At 44.1% G+C, this 21642-nt stretch overlaps 1 pseudogene; it reads right to left on the bottom strand.

Annotated features, from left to right (window-relative positions):
* Positions 1-458: 458 nt before the first annotated feature.
* Positions 459-1730, bottom strand: LOC148048862 (immunoglobulin lambda variable 6-57 pseudogene; annotated as a pseudogene).
* Between the last annotated feature and the right edge of the window lie 19912 nt (positions 1731-21642).

Below are 21642 nucleotides of genomic sequence, written 5' to 3'. Positions count from 1 at the left end.
TAGATCGGAAAGGGGAGAATGACAGACTCAGAAAAACATCCCCTGAACAGAAACGATCAATAAGAACGAGAAAGTGGGTGTCCAGATCAGAAGGTTGATAAGAACAAGAGGAGATGTAGCCAGCTCACAGTTGGAAAGTGGGATAAAGGTGGACAACATGTCTCATATCTCCAAATAGACCACTATGCAAAGTGTTCTGAGTGAATCTCTATGCTAAATCATGTAGGTATAAGTCAACTGATCCCATTCCATCTGCTCACTATAAAGTCCCAGTCCAATTACAACATCCTCCTAAAACTCAGATGCCATCATATTCCCCAAGAGTCCAAAGCGGAGTGACAGGAGTGAGGAAACACCTGACAGCTTGGGAAGACTTTGAGGAACCAAGAACAAGATGTCACACATTTGCAAGTCATGCATGTCGGAGTTCAGCAGCTACAAGGTTTTTGTTCAGCTCTTCAATTGGATTGTAGCACTGTGCACTTGCCAACACTTACATGATACAGGCAATAATAATCAGCTTCATCCTCTGGCTGAAGATTGGAGATAGTTAACACGGTAGATGTTTCAGAGTTTTCAATAGAACCAGAGAACCGTTCTGGGATTCCAGAGGGTCTGCTGGTATCTTCATATATAATGGGTTTGGGGGCATTTCCAGGCTTCTGCTGATACCAGGAGGAATCCCCTGTGTCAAGTGTTCCACTGTTTATAGAACAAGTGATTCGGATTGTCCCTCCAGGAGATCCAGACACAGATTCTGGTTGAGTGAGGACAACTTGAGAAAAAGTTCCTGAAAGGACACAAAGAAGACAGAAAAGACTATCAGCACAATGTCCACTTAAGCAATGGAGACCTTTCAATCAGAAGAAATGTGTGGTAGGAACAGAAATTAGGAGATGGATGCCTGAATTATCAGTAGACAGAGGAAGGCTAAAGTCACAGCAATTTTTAGTAGAATCCCAAGACATAAATTACCCAAAAAGGAAGCTGAGAGGATGAGAAGAGGCAACCATGCCATGGTGGAAGATGGAGTCAGGGTTGAATTGTCTGCAGATCTATCTGTCCTCTCTGCTCTTAAGCCTTTTGCTAGTGAGGAATTCAAATTCATGCAAATCTTCTGACTGCTCATCAAAACTTCCTCAGATAGGAGAGCCTGTTTCAGATAAAAGGAAAAACCACCCTTTGAAGGTTCCTCCTCTTTGAGGATCATGATTTGCTGATGTAGCTTTTGAGGAGACCATCCTGTTTAGCTGAGCGAGAACATTAGAGAAGGACCTCAGCTCACCTGCGGTGTAGAAAGCATGCATGAGAATTGTCCTCTTTTTTTTCCCTACACCATTCCTTGCTTAGGCTGAGACAGATCCTTCTCAGTTTTTCAGAGAAATTATGAAGTATTTCAGGGATCTTGGGAATGAAAACCATCTATGTTGGGTCACAACTTCCTATTTTCCTGAAAGGTTGTTGTGTTCATCAGAGGGGATCTCCAAGAGTAGACCAAAGAGTAGACCAAAAGCTTCATCAGTCCTGACAGGTCCTTCCTGCCTGAGTAGGGGTTGTACTGGAAGACCTCCAAGGTCCCTTCCAACTCTGTCATTCTGTTATTCTCTTTGAGAATCATGATTTCCTGATGCAGCTTTCCAAGAGACCATCTTCTTTGGTTTAGGGAGAACATTTGGGAAGGTCTTCAGCTCACCTGAGATGTAGAAAGCATGCATGAGAATGGTCCTCATTTTATGTCCTTCATCCTTGTTTGGGCTGGGATAGATCCCTCTCAACTTTCAGGGACATTATTACCAATTTCAGGGCTGTTAGGTCCATTTATTTATTTATTTATTTATTTATTTATTTATTTATTTATTTTATAATTTTTTATTAACAAACATGTGAAATACACACACACAAAACCTAGACGTACACCACATTTACACAATACAATATGAACAGGAGCTTCCTGTTCTTTATAATAGCAATTATCAATCAATATCGCTCACCTTATATTATTTCCCCTTCTATTGTATTTCATTTGGATTTCACCATTCTTAACCCTCTTATTTTACTCATAAGTAAACTTAGAGGTCCATTTATTTATTTCTTCATGAAATTGATTAATATTCCAACTCTTTCCCATGCATTCTGTTATACTTTGATTTTTATTCGTTTTCTGCCCTTTGTGCCCCTTGAGAAGGGAATTAACACATTTTCTCATTGCTACAGAGAGCTTTGGGGACTAAACTTTCTGACTAAGTTTCAAAAATATGGCAATCCTGACCTCTACTGGTTAGGTTACCCAGGGCTCAAGATACTTTTGGGGTTGGGCAAAGCAGATGCCAAGATTCATTGCATAGTGACCTACATCAAATGTCAATAGTTTGTTCCAACCTATTTTTTCATGACCCTAAATGAGGTGGATGAGAAGGAAGAATGGGAATATAGGAGAACATAGTTATGACCTTCACCCTTACTACAACCCTATAAAACAATAAAAATTTTTAAAGACACCCAATGTTACGACCAAAATAATCAAGAAAGGAGAGTCCAGTGATAGGGAATTTGCTCAAGGAGACAGAATTGGATGAGTGGGGGTATTAAAGAGTTTTTTATTTTGCTGATATTCCTGGTGAGGACACAGCTGATCCCAGGAGGTGTATCAATCTCAAATATTTTCACTCATTTTGTTAGAAGAAATCCTGTTTCTCCATAGGATGCAGAAAGAGGAGAGGGATGATTAAGGACAACCTGGGCCAAAAGATCTGAAAGGAAGCTGAGATAAAGTTTCAGTAAAAGAGGTGTAATTGCAAAGGGGAGAGAAAGGTTAGAGGTGAAAAGGAAGAGTGAAGGACTCTAAAGAAACTTTTATGATCAGAATTGATTAATAAGAACCAAAATGTGAGCGTTCCAGATCAGAAGGGTTGATCTTAGAAAATCAAAACTTTTCCATCACTATTTCAGTAGACAGAGGAGAAGAGGAGGAGATGTGGCTAGGTTGCAGTTGGAATGTTGGATAAGGAATTCTAAAAGGAATATAATTGCAGGCCTGACCAGAGGCTAATTATAACACCTGTGTCTAATTCAGATGCCATCACATCCCTGGGAGTCTAAGTGGGTGTGACAGCAGGAAGGAAGCACCTGAGAATTTGAGGAGGCTAAGAGGAACCAAGAAGAGGATGTCACAGATTGGCTAGTCATGCATATTGGGGTTCCCCTGCTGAAGGTTTTTGTTCAGCTCTTCAGTGGGATTGTATCACTGTGTACTTGCCATCGTTTGTATAAGAGAAGCAATAATAATCAGCTTCATCTTCTGCCTCAATATTGGAGATGTTTAACATGGCAGATGTTCTCGAGCTTTCAACAGAACCGGAGAACCGTTCTGGGATTCCAGAGGGTCTGCTGCTATCATAATATATAATGGGTTTGGGGGCATTTCCAGGCTTCTGTTGATACCAGGAGAAATAGCCTTCTCCAACTCCTCCACTGCTTTTGCAATTGATTTGGACTTTCTCCCGAAGAGATCCAGACACAGCAGCTGGTTGATTCAAGACAAACTGGGAAAAAGTCCCTGGGGGGAAAAAAGCAAAGATAACAGGAGGATTCAATCAGCAATGATGTTCATTGAAGGTAGGAGAAATGTGTGGTAGGAACAGAAATTGGAAGTCAAAGAAGTAGAGGAGGAACCACTTCCCTGGATTATTAGGTGAGGGAGGAAGGATATAAGTCCCAGTAGATATCCCCAGTCTTCAATTACCCAGAAAGGAAGAGGAGAGGATAAGAAGAGGCAGGCAAGCCATGGTGGGAGATGCAGGGTTGAATTGTCTGCAGATCCAGCTGTGCTCTCTGCTCTTAAGCCTTTTGCCAGTGTGGAATTCAAATTCATGCAAATGATCTGCCTGCTCATTGAACCTTCCTCAGCTATCAGAGCCTGCTTGAGATAAAAGGCAAGACCAATACAAGCGTTTCACTTCCTTTCAAGGGTTTTTGTCTCACTTCCCTATTCGAATCGAGCACCGTGCACTCGTTCCCTGTCCAAAGAAAACAGTAATTAGTGGCCTCATCTTCCACCAAGGCCCCCGTGATGGTCAGAGACATGGTGCTCCCTGACCTGGAGCCAGAGAAACGATCTGGAATGCCTGTGGCTCTGATGCTGATGTCGTATATTAAGAGCTTTGGAGTCTGCTCTGCCTTCTGCTGGATCCATCGTGGGTAGTTTTCATCAGCGATGGTTCCGGCATCATATCTACAGGACAGGATGATGGTCCCTCCTGTGGCTACAAAGTATGGCTCCTTCGAGCTCTGCAGCTGCTGCATGCTGGCTCCTGAAAGAGGACATGGGATTTAGGGAACAAGGGAGAGCATGGAATTAAGGAACATAAGGTGAATCTACGCTACGCAGCCAAACCATGGCCAGCATTGGCTACCCTGTATTCCACATGGCGACCATCAAAAGGACTTTTTCCTCCTGCCCCCTGATTCCTTTGGTCTCACCTAAGGAAGACAGGATGGTGAGGAGCAGAAGAACCCAAGCCATGGTGGACACTTAGATGATCTTCCTGAATGAAATGTTCAGTATTTGGATTCTACCCGGCCTCTCTTAAAACCCTAGAGGGGAAGAATGTAATTAGCATGCAAATCAGGTCATTTTTAAAACCATGCTGATCCCTGCCCTTACCAAACAGGAAGATGAACTAAAGGTTCAGCTTGTACCTAATTGATCAATATATGATACTAGTAGTTAGCCTAGCTGTTGTCTTTGTTTATCCCTATCCCATAGTAGACATTCACAAACGTCTGGGCCAAACGTAATTTCTAATGTTGGACTTTCCTCCTTAGTAGAGGGTGCCCCTGTGTGGAGTACTGTGAAGCCGTTTCCATGGCAACTCCACTGTGCTGTACAGTAGAAGCCATTTTAAGGCAGTACAGTAGAAGCCATTTTAAGGCACAACAGGCTGTATCTGATCAGAACACATACCTCGAGGGGTATTTGTTTCCAGAGAGTAATACCAAGTTTGGTTGAAATTGCTTGAGGCATTCCAGAGTTATGCTGGAACACACACACACACACACACACACACACACACACACACACACACACACACACACACACAGAGTCATTTATATATAGTGTAGTGTAGCGTTGCATAGTAGAGCATAGCACAGCACAGTAGAGATAGAGATAGATAGATAGATAGATAGATAGATAGATAGATAGATAGATAGATAGATAGATAGATGATAGATTGATATAGAGATAGAGATAGAGATAGAGATAGAGATAGAGATAGAGATAGAGATAGAGATAGAGATAGAGATAGAGATAGATAGATATAGATATGAATAGATATGAATAGATAGATAGATAGATAGATAGATAGATAGATAGATAGATAGATAGATAGATAGATAGATAGATAGATAGATAGAGGGAGAGAGAGAGAGAGAGAGAGAGAATGAGAATTGAGAAACTATCACATCCCTAAGAGTCTAGGTGGGTGTGACAGCAGGAAGGAAGCACCTGATAATTTGAGAAGGCTAAGAGGAAACAAGAAGAAGATGTCACATATTGGTTACTCATGCATGTTGGAGTTCACTGCTTCAATGTTTTTGTTCAGCTCTTCAGTGGGATTGTATCACTGTGTACTTGTTATTGCCGAGATAACACAGGCAATAATAATCAGCTTCATCCTCTGCCTGAAGATTGGAGATGGTTAACACGGCAGATGTTCTCGAGCTTTCAACAGAACTGGAAAATCATTCTGGGATTCCAGAGGCTCTGCTGGTATCATCATATATGAGAAGTTTGGGGGAATTTCCAGGCTTCTGTTGATACCAGGAGGAATAGCCTGATCCAATTGTTCCACTGTTTTTAGTACAAGTGATTCGGATTGTCCCTCCAGGAGTTCCAGCCACAGATTCTGGCTGAGTTATGACAACTTGCGAAAAAATCCCTGAAATAAAGGAGAGATGATAGGAAAACTCAATGAGCACAATGTTCATTGAATGTAGGAGAAATATATGGTAGGAACAGAAATCAGAAGTCAAAGAGGTAGAGGAGAAACCACTTCTCTGAATTATTAGCAGATGGAGGAAGAGTGGAAATCCCAGTAATTTTTAATGGATATCCCAAGTCGTAAGTTACCCATAAAGTAAGAGGAGAGGATGAAAAGAAGAGGCAGCCAAGCCATGGTTGGAGATGGAGTCAAGGTTGAATTGTCTGCAGATCCAGCTGTCCTCTCTGCTCTTAAGCCTTGGCCAGTGTGCGGAATTATATTCATGCAAATGTTCTCCCTGCTCATCAGTTCTTCCTCAAATATGAGATGAAAAGAAAGACCATCCTTTGAAGATTCCTTCTCTTCAAGTATTAGGATTTGCTGGTAGAGCTTTTGAGGACACTCCCATGTTTTCATGAGCAAGGACACTTGGGAAGGACTTTAGCTACCGACCCATACAAAAATTCTGGCAAAACACCATTGCCATAATGACACAAAGAAATAATAGATATTGGAGTGTTAACGTTCTGTAATCTTTCTTTTTATAAACTTGGAAAATAGACATCTAGGTCTTTTCTTAATAGCTTTGATGAACACTATGATTTCTTAGTACATGTCAGGCCCTAGAAAACACTCTCCAAAACAGTTCTTTTATTGTTCCTCACCTATAGATAAAAATCTTGCAAAAGTAACTCATTACTTATTAAAGAACATTTAAGAAAGAGCTATCTTGACCCTCTTGTTGTGGCCCACCAGTGGCCAGTGGAGCTGGCAGCAGATTCAGACAGTGAGGAGGTTGGGGAGGTACATGGCCCAGTCCTGGAGTCTGGGGAAGGCTCTGATGAGGGCTCTGTGTCGGAGGCAGAGAGGGTGTCAGAGCCGTATGCCAGTTATCAGCTGCCTTCGGAGTCAGACATCAGCTCGAGCCTGTTCCCAGAGTGCGCATGTACAGAGTTGCCAGGAGAAAGGAACAGTTAAGGAGCAAGGGTCAACTTGGGAGTAAGGCCACAGGTGGACAATGAATGGCTCCTCCCAGAGGAAATAAAAGAGGAGCAAAAGGGGAATGGAGTGTGCAGGAGTTCATTCCTGCATTCTTGCCAAGTATTGCGGCGTCTGAAAGATATCGGCCTGGCCACTCTCCAAGCCTGATAAAGGTCGGTAATTGTGAAGTATCTTGAAAGACTTTGGGAGAGGAAAGACTTTGCTGGAAAGGAATTCACTGTCAATTAAATAAAAGAGGCTTATTGGGACGAGGACTCAGTTTCGTGGTGCTGGGGAAGTTTAGGTCAGAACACCTCTTTCTATCAACCAACTATCTAAACTTTGCTATCTCTCAGTCCTCTGGAATGCAGCCCCACCCATCTGGGAATCCAGACTACATTCCACCACAGCCTTTGAAAAAATGCAATTACTATCCCAGGAGTCAGCAACCTTAAACACTGAAATAGCCACAAAGGTCTTAATCGGAAGCCCCCCCCATTCAATTCTGGAGCTGACCGGAAGTCTGGTTCCCCCACCATAGAGTCTCCTCCTAGCACAGCGTCTTTTTTCCTCTGCCGACCGTTCTCCCACCATAGAGTCTCCTCCTAGCATGGTGTCCTTTTTCCTTTTACTGACTGGTGACAGGGAGCCACAGCAGAGGGATGAAAGAGCCGCATGCAGCTCCAGAGCTGCAGGTTGCTGACCCCTGCACTATCCAGAAAGCCTTCACACAAGACATCCATTGAAGATCTCCTCTACATTGTGACAGCCCCAGTCTAGTAAAGAGAGTTTTTGTTTCACTTCTCTGTCTGAATCAAGCACTGTGTACCCGCTCCCAGTCCAGACAGCACAGTAATAAGTAGCCTCGTCTTCACCCAAAGTTCCAGCGATGGTAAGGGACATGGTGTTCCCAGAGGTGGTCCCAGTGAAACGGACTGGGACATTCGATGGCCTGGTGTTGCTGGTAGCAACTAAGAGCCTTAGCACTCCGGGCTTCTGCTGGAGCCATCGAAGGTAATTGTTGTCAGAGATGGTCCCACCACTATAGCTACAAGACATGGTGACGGTGCCACCTACAGCTACAGATTCTGAATTCTTCAGGCTCTGCAGCTGCTGAATACTGGCCCCTGAAAGAGAATATGGGTGTTTTTTTAAATAACAGCAACAGTTAGGTAAAGGTTTCCCTTGCACATATGTGCTAGTCCTTCCTGACTCTAGGGGGTGGCGCTCATCTCCGTTTCAAAGGCAAAGAACCAGCATTGTCCAAATATGTCTCTGTGGCCATGTGGCCAGCATGACTCAACACCGAAGGGACACAGAACGCTGTTACCTTCCCACCAATGGTGGTTCCTATTTTTCTACTTGCATTTTTTGTGTGCTTTTGAACTGCTAGGTTGGCAGAAGCTGGGACAATTCACGGGAGCTCACTCCATTACGTGGTGCTAGGGATCCGAACATCCAAACTGCCGACCTTTCTAATCGATAAGCTCAGCCACTAAGCCACCGTGGCCCCTTTAGTTCTACACTGAGCTATATATAAAAATATCTTGACAACCAGAATTTTCCTGCCCTGTGCTTCCAATGAAAAACCATCAAAAGAGTTTGTCTCTTCATTCCCCTGATTTTCTGGCTCTCACCAAAGGAGGACAGGATGGTGAAGAGCAGAAGAATCCAAGCCATGATGGGTGGTGAGGTCTTCTTCCTCAATGTAAGGATCACTATTTGCTTTTTGTCGGGTCTCTCTTAAACCCCTAGAGATGAGGGATGACACCAGCATGCAAATTGGGTGTTTGCTTAAACAAAATAACCTCTACTTTGTTGATCAAGAGATGAACTTGGCGACAAAGAAGCACACTGCTCAAATAAGAGTTCAGAGCAGGAACTGGAGTATCCTAGGAAGAAGTCCCAACTCCATCCTTAAGATCATTGAGTTGTATTCAACCATGATTTTCATTCAGCCTTTTATTCTGACCTGGGCTTCCCAAGAGCCTGAAGCAAACTCCTTGTCCCGACAAAAAAACCTTTTATTAATTCACTGTGAATTCTGCTCATTCACCTCCAGCAAAGTCTTTCAAGGGAGGATTTACAGTCACAGACCTTCTCTGGCTTGGACAGCTGCCAGGCCGATCTCTGCAAAACTTGGCAAGGAGTCTAGGAGAGTCAAAACCCAATTAAGTGAACTAACTGTCTCCTGCAAACTCCACTCCCCTATCGTCTTTTGCATTTTACTCAGTTTCTGAAAAGTCTTGTTTTTAGGAAAGGGAATATTCTGTAGAAGGGAGCCCTTGGATGAATGCCTTGTTTTCCTCTGCACTACAAAGTGTTGAAATATGACTTAGTAGTAATGCTCTTTTCCGAGTTTAGTTGATGTTCTCCTGTGCTTCTTCCTCCTGGGCTGAGTTTTATGATGTAAAAGAGATCTCAAACAAAGATTAGCCTTATTTAGTGATGATGACACAGTGGCTCAGTGGCTAAGACTCCAAGCTTGTCAATCAGAAAGGTCAGCAGTTCGTTGGTTTGAATCCCTAGCGCCATGTAATGGAGTGAGCTTCTGTTACTTGTCCCAGCTTCTGCCAACCTAGCAGATTGAAAGCACGTAAAAAGTGCAAGTAGAAAAGTAGGAGCCACCTTTGGTGGGAAGATAACAGCGTTCTGTGCACCTTTGGTGTTAAGTCATGCCGGCCACATGACCATGGAGACGTCTTCAGACAGCACTGGCTCTTCAGCTTCGAAATAAGATGAGCACCACCCCCTAAAGTCAGGAACAACTCACGCATATGTGCGAGGGGAACCTTTACCTTAGTGGGGATAATATATTATTGTCTCATTGCAACTGTCAGCTTGAAAAACCACCGTACTGAAAACGAAACTCTTTTGTAGAATGAAAATGACAAAGTTTAGAAAATATGGCAATTCTGACCTCTATTGGTTATATCATTATAGCCTCAAGTTAATGTTTAGCACCAATGAAGGAGAAGATTTGCAGTTCAGGGTTGTGTAAGAATCGGGATGAGATCTGAATTATTTGTGTAAAAAGAATGAACCTGACAGATTCCATTTTGAATAAGATCTTCCAATATATATGTATGTATTGTGTCACAACCCCTGATATGCCCAAATATGGGAGGAAGCATACTGCTTCCTTTCTCTGTCTATCGGCTCACCCCAGGAGACCATCCAGACAGAAAGCCATTATTTTTACTGTTGCCTTTGTTACATTTGTGTTGCATTTGTGCTGATAAATAAATAAAGGGAGACTAGTATAGATCTATTTCAAGCTATTTAGCTCTCAACAGCTAGCCATATCATTGCTGGGATTTGAACCTGTGCTGTATTACATATTAGGCAGTTGTGTTAGCCACTAAGCCACAGGTTCTCCTCCTTTATCAGCTGAGCCAGGGAAATAGGTATGTATTTTGTGTCACAACCCCTGGTATGCCCAAATATGGGAGGAAGCATATTGCTTCCTTTCTCTGTCTATCGACTCACCCTAGGAGACCATCCAGACAGAATGAGATGAGATGAGAGCTAAATAGCTTGAAATAGATCTATACTGGTCTCCCTTTATTTATTTATCAGCACAAATGCAACACAAATGTAACAAGGGCAACAGTAAAACTAATGGCTTTCTGTCTGGATGGTCTCCTAGGGTGAGCTCCTCCCATATTTGGACATACCAGGGGTTGTGACACAATATAGTGTGTCTGTGTGTGTGTGTGTGTGTGTATTGCTTGCTTAGGTTGGAAAAATACTGATTGGAACAGGATTTCATGCTTTGCTGACAACTTGGGTCAGCCAGGAATAGCCCAGATGGGAACTTGGAAGCCCCCTGTTGTACTGTTCAGTATTCGCCTCTGAGAATCCTTTCATGCATATGAGAGTTATCAATAAGACTTTTTCTTATTGATTAATAAAGCTGTAATCTCCTAGTTTGGTTTTTCTTAGTATATAGAAAATATACCGGGATATTTTTCTTACAGGTTGAGATGAGGGGTCCTTGCTGCTGTCTGAGCTTATTTGTTTTCTTGCCGACGTTCCATGACCAAAATTATCTATTCATGTTACCTAGTTTGGGTAATGAAACACCTGCAAAAAAAAACCCAACCAAGCGCAAAGAACACCAAGGACCCCTCTTCATTTTTAGTGCTGGGTGAGCCAAGAATCAGAATCACAGGGCTGGAAGGGACCTTGGAGATCTTCTAGTCCCAAACCCTATCCCTACACCAGCGGTGGGATTCAAATAATTTAACAACCGGTTCTCTGCCCTAATGACCAGCTGGGTAGGTGGGGCTCAGTGGTCATGTGACCGTGTGGGTGTGGCTACAGCACTCCCGTCAATGGGCGCTTCGCCTTAGCTGTTACAATGTGATCAGGATTAACCGGAGAGGCAGTTTCTGTAAGCAGGGCAACAAATATGAGGCTAGAAACAACACCAGAATGTTTCCTTCCGGCCTTCCTTACAGGATTAGCCCCGTAAAGTGGAAAAAAACAAAAGGAGATTTCTTCCACCAACCGGTTCTCCCGAATAGGTGCGAACCGGCTGAATCCCACTACTGACCTACACCCTATACCGTTTCCGATACATGGTTGCCCAATCTCTTCTTAGGAAATCTCCAGTGTTAGAGCACCCACCACTTCTGGAGACAAGCCATTCCACTGATGAATTGTCCTAACTGTCAGGAAATGTCTCCTTAGTTCTAGGTTGGTTCTTTATGTGTTCCGTGCTTGGTGATTTTTCATCAACTTCTGTTCATACATGCCTTGGGCAACCGAGCAAGATGCTTTTGTATCAGTTCCTCCTAAAAATGCATCACCGTGCGCTGCTCAAGTTTGCTGTCCCATGCGTTGCAATAATAATGTGCATCGTCTTCCACTTGAACTCCACTGATCACCAGATTCCAGAGGTTCTGGGAGGCATCGGGGGAAACGCTGAACCTCTCTGGGACCCCAGTTCCCCTGCCTTGATCAGTGCTGGTATAATAGTGGTACAGAAACCGTGGGATGCCACCTGATTTCTGCTGGTACCACCTGGCTCTTAGGCTACCAATGGTGAAGCCACTGCTCACTGCACAAGAGATTCTAACTGTTGATGCTGGAGATGCAGACATGGAGGATGGTTGAGTTAATATCAGCTGAGACTCCGAGCCTGCAACCAAAACGAGAGAAGATTAGCTGGTCTGATTTTGGATGAATTGTCATTGAAAGGAAGAAGACGCTTGGACAGCTCTTGAACACTGCGACCCATTAGGAGATTTACCTGAGAAGAGCCATCCCACGGCCAGAATAGCAGGGAATCAGATCATCCTGCAAGTTGTCGCTCTTTCCAGTTCTCATATCTTTCTTTCGGATGGTTCTTCTTTATATCTAACCCATGGAAATTCTCCCAATTTATGCAAATTATCCATCCGCCCCTCTTTGCACCCCAACCCCCTGTCCCTCTAACTTCGCAATATTACAGCACAAGATGACACCGGATTAAACCATGAACTCCAAAAGACACAAGGCACCAAGGCAAGGAGTCAACCACGTAAATTCTTGAGAAGTGGCCATCTTCATGGTCACCATAATGTAGAAAAGATGTTGAGACTCTAGAAAGAGCACAGAGAAGAGCAACAAAGAGGATTAGGGGACTGGAGGCTAAGACATATGAAGAACGGTTGCAGGAACTGGGTATGTCTACTTTAATGAAAAGAAGGACTAGGGGAGACACAATAGCAGTCTTCCAATATCTCAGGGGCTTCCCCAAAGAAGAGGGAGTCAAGCTATTCTCCAAAGCACCTGAGGGTAAGACAAGAAGCAATGGGTGGAAACTAATCAAGGAGAGGAGCAACTTAGAACTAAGGAGAAATTTCCTGACAGTGAGAACAATTAATCAGTGGAACGACTTGCCTCCAGAAGTTTTGAATGCCCCAACACTGGAAGTTTTTAAGAAGATGTTGGATAACCATTGTTCTGAAGTGGTGTAGGGTTTCCTGCCTAAGCAGGAGGTTGGACTGGAAGACCTCCAAGGTCCCTTCCAACTCTGTTATTCTATTCTAATCGAGTTATTCTCATGCAGATTTCCATCTTCTTTAAAACTAGAAAATTATTCCCCTGCATTACCATATTGGTTGATTTCATTGATTGATTAGATTTGCATCTCCCAAATTTGGAAAGTTTGGAAAGCTCACATTTACAAACCTTTTAGAATATCTGCATCCATTTTTAATGCGTTCTCAATTTTCAACATGTTTGTTCTGCCGGATGATTTTTCTTTCACTGTGTAAGCCATAACTGAGTCTTCAAGTACCTTAAAGTATATTTATTATATCCAGAAAGATATTTTGGATATTGGAGGAGGCATTATATTGCATACCTTCAGATACGTGGTTGCCACAAAAGACAAGGGCAATCCTAAAAACAGGTGTTTTTTTTTTTACAAAAATAGCAATAACAATAGCACTTAGACTTATATACATCTTTACAGTGCTTTACAACCCCCTCTAAGAGGTTTACAGAGTCAGTATATTGTCCCCAACAATCTGGGTCCTTGTATTACTAACCTTGGGAGGATGGACGGCTGAGTCAACCCTGATAGAATCATTGAGGATGGGTGGAGGCCAGAGAAGGCAGATAATCCCCAAAATATGGATGTGGGCATGTAAGGCACGAGGGAGAAAAAGAGAGAGAAGGAGGGAGAAAGAGATGGAAATGAGGGAGATGTAGGGGAGGAAGATAGCGAAGGAAGGAGGAAGGGAGAGAAGGAAGGAGGGAGGAAGAGAGAGGTGGAGATGGATTGGGGGAGGGAAAGGGAGGGAGAGACGGGAGGAGGGAGAAAGAAGGAGAGAAGGGGGGAGAAAGAGAGAGAGAGAGATGGAAAGGGGGAGGAAGAGGGAGGGAAGAAGGGAGAAAGAGAAGGGGAGATGGAATGGGGGAGGGAGGAAGAGAGAGAGAGAAGGAAAGAGGGAGATAGGGGGAGAGGAGGGAAAAAGAGAGGGGGAAATGGAATGGGGGAGGGAGGAAGGGAGAGAAGGAAGGAGGGAGGGAGAGGAAGAGGAGGGAGAAAGAGAGAGGGAGGGAGATGGAAAGGGGAAGGCGGGAGGAAGGGAGGGTGAGAATGAAGGAGGGAGGAAGAGGGAGAGAAGGAGGAAGAAAAAGATAGAGGGAGATAGAATGGGGCAGGGAGGAAGGAAGTGAGGGAGAGAGGGAAGGAGGGAGGAAGAGGGAGGGGGAGATAGAAGGGGGAGGGAGGGAGAGGGAGGGAGAGGGAGGGAGAGAAGGAAGGTGAAGAAAGAGAGAGAAGAAGATGGAAAGAGGGAGGAAGAAATGGAGGGAGGGAGATGGGGAGGAGAGAAAGCAGGGAGGGAAGAGAAGGAGGGAGAAAAAGAATGAGAAAGAGATGGAGAAGAATTGTGTTCACATTTGAATTGAATCCAAATTGCCGTATTTTTTGGAGTATAAGATGCACCTTTTCCCCTCAAAAAAGAGGTTGAAAATCTGGGTGTATCTTATACGCTGAATACAGCATTTTCTTGCATCCCGAAACGCCGCCCCTTCACCAAAATGGCCGTGCATAGCCTTTATGAGGCTTTCTCAGTGCTCCTGGGGGCTGGGGAGGGCAGAAATTAGCTCAATGAAATTAGTTCATTCCCCCCCCAGCCCCCAGAAGCACTCTACAAGCCTCCTTAAGGTTATTCATGCCCTTTTTTTTGGAAAAAAATTGGCCCGTTTTTGTGAAAAACGGACCTTTTTTGGGAGGTCTGCAGAGCACCAAAACTTTTTTTTTAATTTACCTCTTCAAAATCTTGCCGCATCTTATACTCCAAAAAAATATGGTAGCCATTTCTCCAATGCGTTTGACTCTGTTCCAAACGGGTCTTTTCATTTCAACATCTCTGCTCCTTTCATCTGCAGACTGCCTACAACACGAACAGGAAGCTCAACAGTTGATGCAACAGCTACTGAGGCTTGAAGAGAGTCAAGAAGGACAGAGTTTTTATCTTCCTTCCCATTGCGCTGAATGGCTGTGCCACGCACTCCCTGTGTGTACGGAACAGGAATAGATGGCTTCATCTTCAGCCAAGGCCCCCGTGATGGTCAGGGACATGACATTCCCTGACCTGGACCCAGAGAACCTGGCTGGAACATCAGAAGGTTTGACACTGGTCTGGTAAACCAAGAGCCGAGGTGATTTTCCTGGTTGTTGCTGGACCCACCAAGGGTAATTGTTGTCAGAGATGACTCCAGTAGAGTATCTGCAGGATATGGTGACCGTCCCACCAAGAGGCACCGATTCTGGGTCCTTCAAGCTTTGCAGCTGCTGAAGGCTGAGATCTGCAAGGAAACACAGCAAAGAACTGCTTATTTAAGGGACCATGGCCACCATTTGGGAGAAGACCCGGCTTCTCTCTTCCACCAACTCAACGTATCTCACCAATGGTAGCAAGGAACATGGCCAGAAAGAACATGCTGCTTATTCGGGGGAGATATGACACGTTCATCTTTTTGAAGTGACAGGTTGTTCTCTTGGGGTCAACCCAGTTGTTCTTAAATCCCCAGAGGCCAAAAAAACCAATTATTTCATGCAAATCTTTTGCACCTTTAACTTCTGTCTCTGGCTGTTGGGACCACAAGAGAGACGCTTGCACCTGCTGGACAGATCGTGTCTCTGAAGGGCTTTCCAAATTATATTTTATTTCATTTTGGTTTGCCAATCATGTATGAGAAAACAAGTATAAGCAGATATAAGTATCTACATAAGAAATGAGTACAAATAGATGGGGGCAGTCGGATAGGGACGGTAGGCACACTGGTGCGTTTATGCACGCTCCCTTTACGGACCTCTTAGGAATGGGGTGAGGTCCACGCTAGACAGTTTAAGGTTAAAGTTTGGGGGGTTTGAGAATGTAACAACTGAGTTGCGTTGCATTCCAAGCATTGACCACTCTGTTGCTAAAGTTGTATTTTCTGCAATCGAGTTTGGAGCGGTTTACCTTCAGTTTCTATCTATCGTTTGCCCGTATATTATTGTGGTTGAAGCTGAAGTAATCATTGTCAGGTAGGACATCGTAGCGGATAATTTTGTGTACTAGATCAGACCTTAATCGGCGTAGTTCTAGGTTGTCTAAGCTCAAAATTTCAATCCTGGTGGCATCAGAGATTCTATTGTGAGCAGAGGAGTGGAGGACTCTTCTCGTGAAATACTTCTGGACTCGCTCAATTGTATTAAAGTCCGATATACAGTGTGGATTCCAGGCAGATGAGCTGTATTCAAGAATTGGTCTGGCAAAGGTTTTGTATGCCCTATTTAGCAGTGCAATGTTACCGGAGAAAATATATATCTGCTACACATCGCTGGATTCAATGAGATGGTGGTTGAAATGTTTGTTATAAATAAGGATGAATACATTTGACATCCAAAGCAATTTTTGGGGGGAATGTAGGAGATCTTCTGATAAAGGGCAGAATGTCTTGCCTTCATCTCTGGACAAACTGTCCTAGGTCAAGTCTTCAACGAGAAGCTTGGATTGGATCCTTGGAGTCCTCCATCTATTTTGGAGGACAGGCACTTCGGATTTGGATGATCAAAGGGAAGGAAGAGCAAACATTCTACAGAATGGCAGTGCATGGAATAACGTCTAGCAGGGTGATGAACATCCATACCAGGCACCAGCCTCTTCTCAATGTTCATATATAAACCATGCCCTCCTACTTGAGGATTACTCTTGATAGATTTCAACCCATAGAGTCCAACTTAAATTTTCAAATCTTCTTGTCAAATGAAAACCCCAATAGTTACACTGACTCTTCCTTTGTATCATTGTCTTATTTTAGGTCCTCTCAGGATAATTATTTGTTTTCTCGTGTGTCAGAAATGTATGCTTTGAGAAGTAAGTGCATGGATCCCAGGGATGGTTGTGATGATTATTTTAATAGAAAGAACAACAGCAGCTCCTACTGGCCATTCAAATACCTATATATTATCCACCTCCTCATCCTCATCCTTTTCCTCCTCCTCTTCCAGAATTCTCCTTTCTTCTTTCTGTTCTCCATTACAACCATTGAAACACATTGGTTTGGAATGTGATTTGGTGACATATTTCATAAGTCAACTGGATTGGGACACTGTGAAAAGATCCTTGTGTCGTCGTCTTCTTCTTCTTCTTCTTCTTCTTCTTCTTCTTCTTCTTCTTCTTCTTCTTCTTCTTCTTCTTCTTCTTCTTCTAATTCTAATTCTAATTCTAATTCTAATTCTAATTCTAATTCTAATTCTAATTCTAATTCTAATTCTTCTCCTCCTTCACCTCCTCCACCTTCACCACCTCTTCCTCCTCCTCCGATATGAGCAGAATTCCCCTTCCCCCTTTCTGTTCTCTATTATAAAACCTCTTCCTCCTCCTTCACCTCCTCCTTCACCACCTCTTCCTCCTTGAAAAATGTGATACACTTGGGTTCATGCTCAAATAAGGATCTGATGGAGGACGAGGCTTCACCATGGTGATCATTCAGTGATTAATACCATACAGGTAGTCCTCGGCTTATGACCACAATTGACCCCCAAAACCATGTTGCTAAGTGAGACATTTGTTCAGTGAGTTTTGTCCCATTTCTTGCCCCACTTGCTAAGTGAACCACTGCAGTCATTAGGCTAGTAGCACAGTTGCTAAGCTTCCTTCATGTAAGTGTACCGAGGCTGATCAAAGGAGCTCATTTCCTGTAGGGTTTTCGTCTCACTTCTCCATTTGAACCAAGCACTGTGCACCCACTTCCAATCCAGACAGCACAGTAATATACAGCCTCGTCTTCCACCAAGGCCCCCGTGATGGTCAGGGACATGGTGTTCCCTGACCTGGAGCCAGAGAAGCGGGCAGGAATGTCTGATGGTCTGGTACTGGTCCTGTGCATTACGAGCCTTGGGATCTGCTCTGATTTCTGTTGGACCCATACAGGGTAATTGCTGTCGCCAATGACACCCCCATCGTATCTACAAGACATGGCGATTGTCCCTCCTGGAACCACAAGTTCTGAATTCTTCAGGCTCTGAAGCTGCTGGATGCTGGCCTCTGAAAGAGAACAGAGAATTGGGGAAATGGAAATAAATGAAACGAGGCTACACTACAGGGTGAGATCCACCGTTTGCCTGCACCTGGGAGGTTCTCAGAAGGGCTATTCCCACAATTCTATTCCTCTTACCGAACAAAGATAGGACTAGAAAGAGGTAAAGTATCCAAGCCATGATGGAGAACAGGGTGAACTTCCTGAAGGAAAGACTCTGGAACTGGCATCCATCAGGTCTCTTTTAAATCCCCAGGGGGCTGAAGAAGGCATCTCTATATGCAAATGGGCTTTTATTTTAAGAACAAGCATGGTCCGTTGTACATGGAGCTGAAGGTGCTTGCCTGCACCCTGTTGGCCTACAAAAGATATTGCTGAGCTTAGGGGAAAAAAATAAGGGTCCTGTAACAATATAAAGTGGAACCAGAGGGTCTGAAGATGAAAAGAAGGAGTACGGGAGACATGATAGCAGCCTTTCAATATCTCAGGGGCTGCCACAAAGAAGAGGCAGTCAAGCTCTTCTCCAAAGCACTTGAAGGGAGGATAAGAAGCAATGGGTGGAGACAAGAAGAAAGGCAACCTAGAAGTAAGGAGAAATTTCCTGACAGTGAGAACAATTAATCAGTGGACCGATTTCCCTCCAGAAGTTGTCGGTTCTCCAACACTGAAGGTTTTCAAGAAGAGACTGGAGAGATATTTGTCTGGAATAGTAGCAAATTATCTGCCTGAGCAGGGAGTTGGACTAGAAGACCTCCCTTCCAACTCTGTTATTCTATTCTATTCTATTCTATTCGGACCTCCAAATTGCATACTAGGTGACTTTGAAGAAGGTCTACCCCATCCTGAACCAAAGGTCAAAAAAAAAATCTCCACTTCCAGGCGATTATGAAATCCACAGATGCTTGCAGTTATGACCACTGGGTCTGGATCTCCTCGCCTCTATTCAGAAGAGTATTAATCATAACAGAATGAAAAATAAGAAGGGGTCTTGGATTCTTCTTTCAGACAACATGTTGGGGGAATTCCAGGCATTGAAATCCACACACCTTAAAGTCATCAACTTTTAAAACCAGGGCTCTAATCACCATGTCTGGTGGCGCAGTGGTTAAATGCAGCACTGCAGGCTACTTCAGCACTGCAGGCTACTTCAGCTGACTGTAGTTCTACAGTTCGGCTGTTCAAATCTCACCGGCTCAGGGTTGACTCAGCCTTCCATCCTTCCGAGGTGGGTAAAATGAGGACCCGGATTGTTGTTGGGGGCAATATGCTGACTCTGTAAACCGCTTAGAGAGGGCTGAAAGCCCTATGAAGCGGTATATAAGTCTAACTGCTATTGCTATGTCTATTTCATCTGCATACTGGCTACAAATGTTGTGGCCCGTCATTGGCCAGCAGAGGTTGTGGCAGAGTCAGACACTGAGGAGGTTGGGGAGGAACATGGGCCAGTGCTGGAGTCTGGGGAAGGCTCGGATGAGGGCTCTGTTTCGGAGGCAGAGAGGGGGCCAGGGCCGTATGCTAGTTATCAGCTGCCTACAGCGTCAGACATAAGTGAGGCAGATGAATAGCTAGAGCCTGTTCCCAATATGCATATGCGCAGAGCTGCCAGGAGAAGGGAACAGCTAAGAAACAAGGGTCGACTCGGGAGTAAAGCCACAGGTGGAGGGTGAATACGAATTAGGGTGAACACAATTGAGATTCAGAACTATTTCCAAAACAAATTATTATTATTATTTTGGAATGTAGGATAGTTAGATCTTCTGATAATGGGTAGAAACTGTTCCAGGTCAACTCAACAGATAAACTGCCTTAGGCCAACTCAGCAAGGAGAAGCTTGGGGTGAATCCTTCGAGTCCTCCATATATTGTGGAGTAAAAGTTGATTCCTTCTCCTCTGGATGGCCAAAGGCATGGAATTGTAGATGTTCTACAGAAAGCATGGAATAAAGTCTATCAGAGTGGTGAAGAGCCAGGCATCATCATCTTGTCTCAATTTACACATATAAACTATTGTCTTCCTACTTGGGTACTTAAACTTGGTGGATTTGAACCCAGAGAGTCCAACTTCATTTTCAAATATGGCATTCAAAGAGAGGAGAAAAATCCCTCCCTGATATTTACCCTGACTCTTTCTTTGGACCTTGCCTTGATCTACTTCCTCACAGGATGATTATTTGTTTTCTCCTCTTTTGTGTGCCAGAAATGGATGCTTTGAAAATAAAGTGCAAGAAACCCAGGAGTAGTTGTTGTTGTTGGTGAAGTTTTGGTAGGAAGAACAACAGCAGCCCCTACTGGTCTTTAACCTACACTCCTCCTCCACCTTCCCCTATTCTTCTTCTTCTTCTACTACTACTACTACTACTACTACTACTACTACTACTACTACTACTTCTTCTTCTTCTTCTTCTTCTTCTTCTTCTTCTTCTTCTTCTTCTTCTTCTTCTCCTCCTCCTCCTCCTCCTCCTCCTCCTTCTCTTCTTCTTTCCATCATCCTCCTCCATTTCACCTCCTTCCTTCCCCTGTCTCCTTCTTCCCCCTCCATTTCTCCTCCTCCTCTTCCTTCCTCCCCGCTCTGTCTCCCTCCTTGTCCTCTTCCTCCTTATTCTCTCTTTCTATTCTCCATTTCTCCTCCTCTTCCTTCCTTCCCCCTGACTCCTTCTTTCTCCTCCATTTTTCCTTCTCTTCCTTCCTCCCCCTCTGTCTCCCTCCTCCTTCTTTCTTTCTATTCTCCATTTCTCCTCCTTCCTCCTCCTCCTTCCTCCCCCCTCTGTCTCCCTCCTCATCCTCATCCTCCTCCTTCTCTCTTTCTATTCTCCATTTCTCCTCCTTCCTTCACTTCCATTTCTCCTCCTCTTCCTTCCTTCCCCATCTCCTTCTTTCTCCTCCATTTTTCCTCCTCTTCCTTCCTCCCCCCTCTGCCTCCCTTCTCATCCTCTTCCTCCTCCTTCTCTCTTTCTATTCTCCATTTCTCCTTCTCCTCCTCTTTCTTCCTTCCCCCTCTGTCTCCCTCCTCCTCCTCAATGGGACAACTATTTGAACCACAATATTATAAGGGCTCCTTCCTTAACTAGGGGGATGGATTAGAAGACCTCCAAGGCCCTTTCCAGCATTGTGATTCTAAGTTTGAAAAAATCCTGCTCTATTCAAAATGTCCCTTTATCTTCAGATTCACTACAATATCAACAGGAAGCTCAAGAGTTGATGCAACCGTTAATGATGTTTGAAGAGAGTCAAGAAGGACAGAGTTTTTGTCCTCCTTCCCCATTGCACTGAACCACTGTGTCACAAGCCCCCTGGGTTCAAACAGCAGTAATAGAGGGCTTCATCTTCTGCCAGGGCTCCTGTTATGGTCAGGGACATGACATTCCCCGACTTGGACCCAGAGAACCTGGCTGGAACATCAGAAGGTTTGACACTGGTATGGTGAACCAAGGGCCTGGGTGATTTGCCTGGTCGTTGCTGGACCCACCAAGGGTAATTGTTGTCAGAGATGACTCCAGTAGAGTATCTGCAGGATATGGTGACCGTCCCACCAAGAGGCACCGATTCTGGGTCCTTCAAGCTTTGCAGCTGCTGAAGGCTGAGATCTGCAAGGAAACACAGCAAAGAACTGCTTATTTAAGGGACCATGGCCACCATTTGGGAGAAGA

The sequence above is a fragment of the Thamnophis sirtalis genome, unplaced genomic scaffold (assembly GCF_051295495.1).
Source record: "Thamnophis sirtalis isolate CommonGarterSnake01/CBP01778 unplaced genomic scaffold, rThaSir2_p1.2 scaffold_2, whole genome shotgun sequence".
NCBI classification, from domain to species: Eukaryota; Metazoa; Chordata; class Lepidosauria; order Squamata; family Natricidae; genus Thamnophis; species Thamnophis sirtalis.
This window is presented reverse-complemented; position numbering and strand designations above follow the sequence as displayed.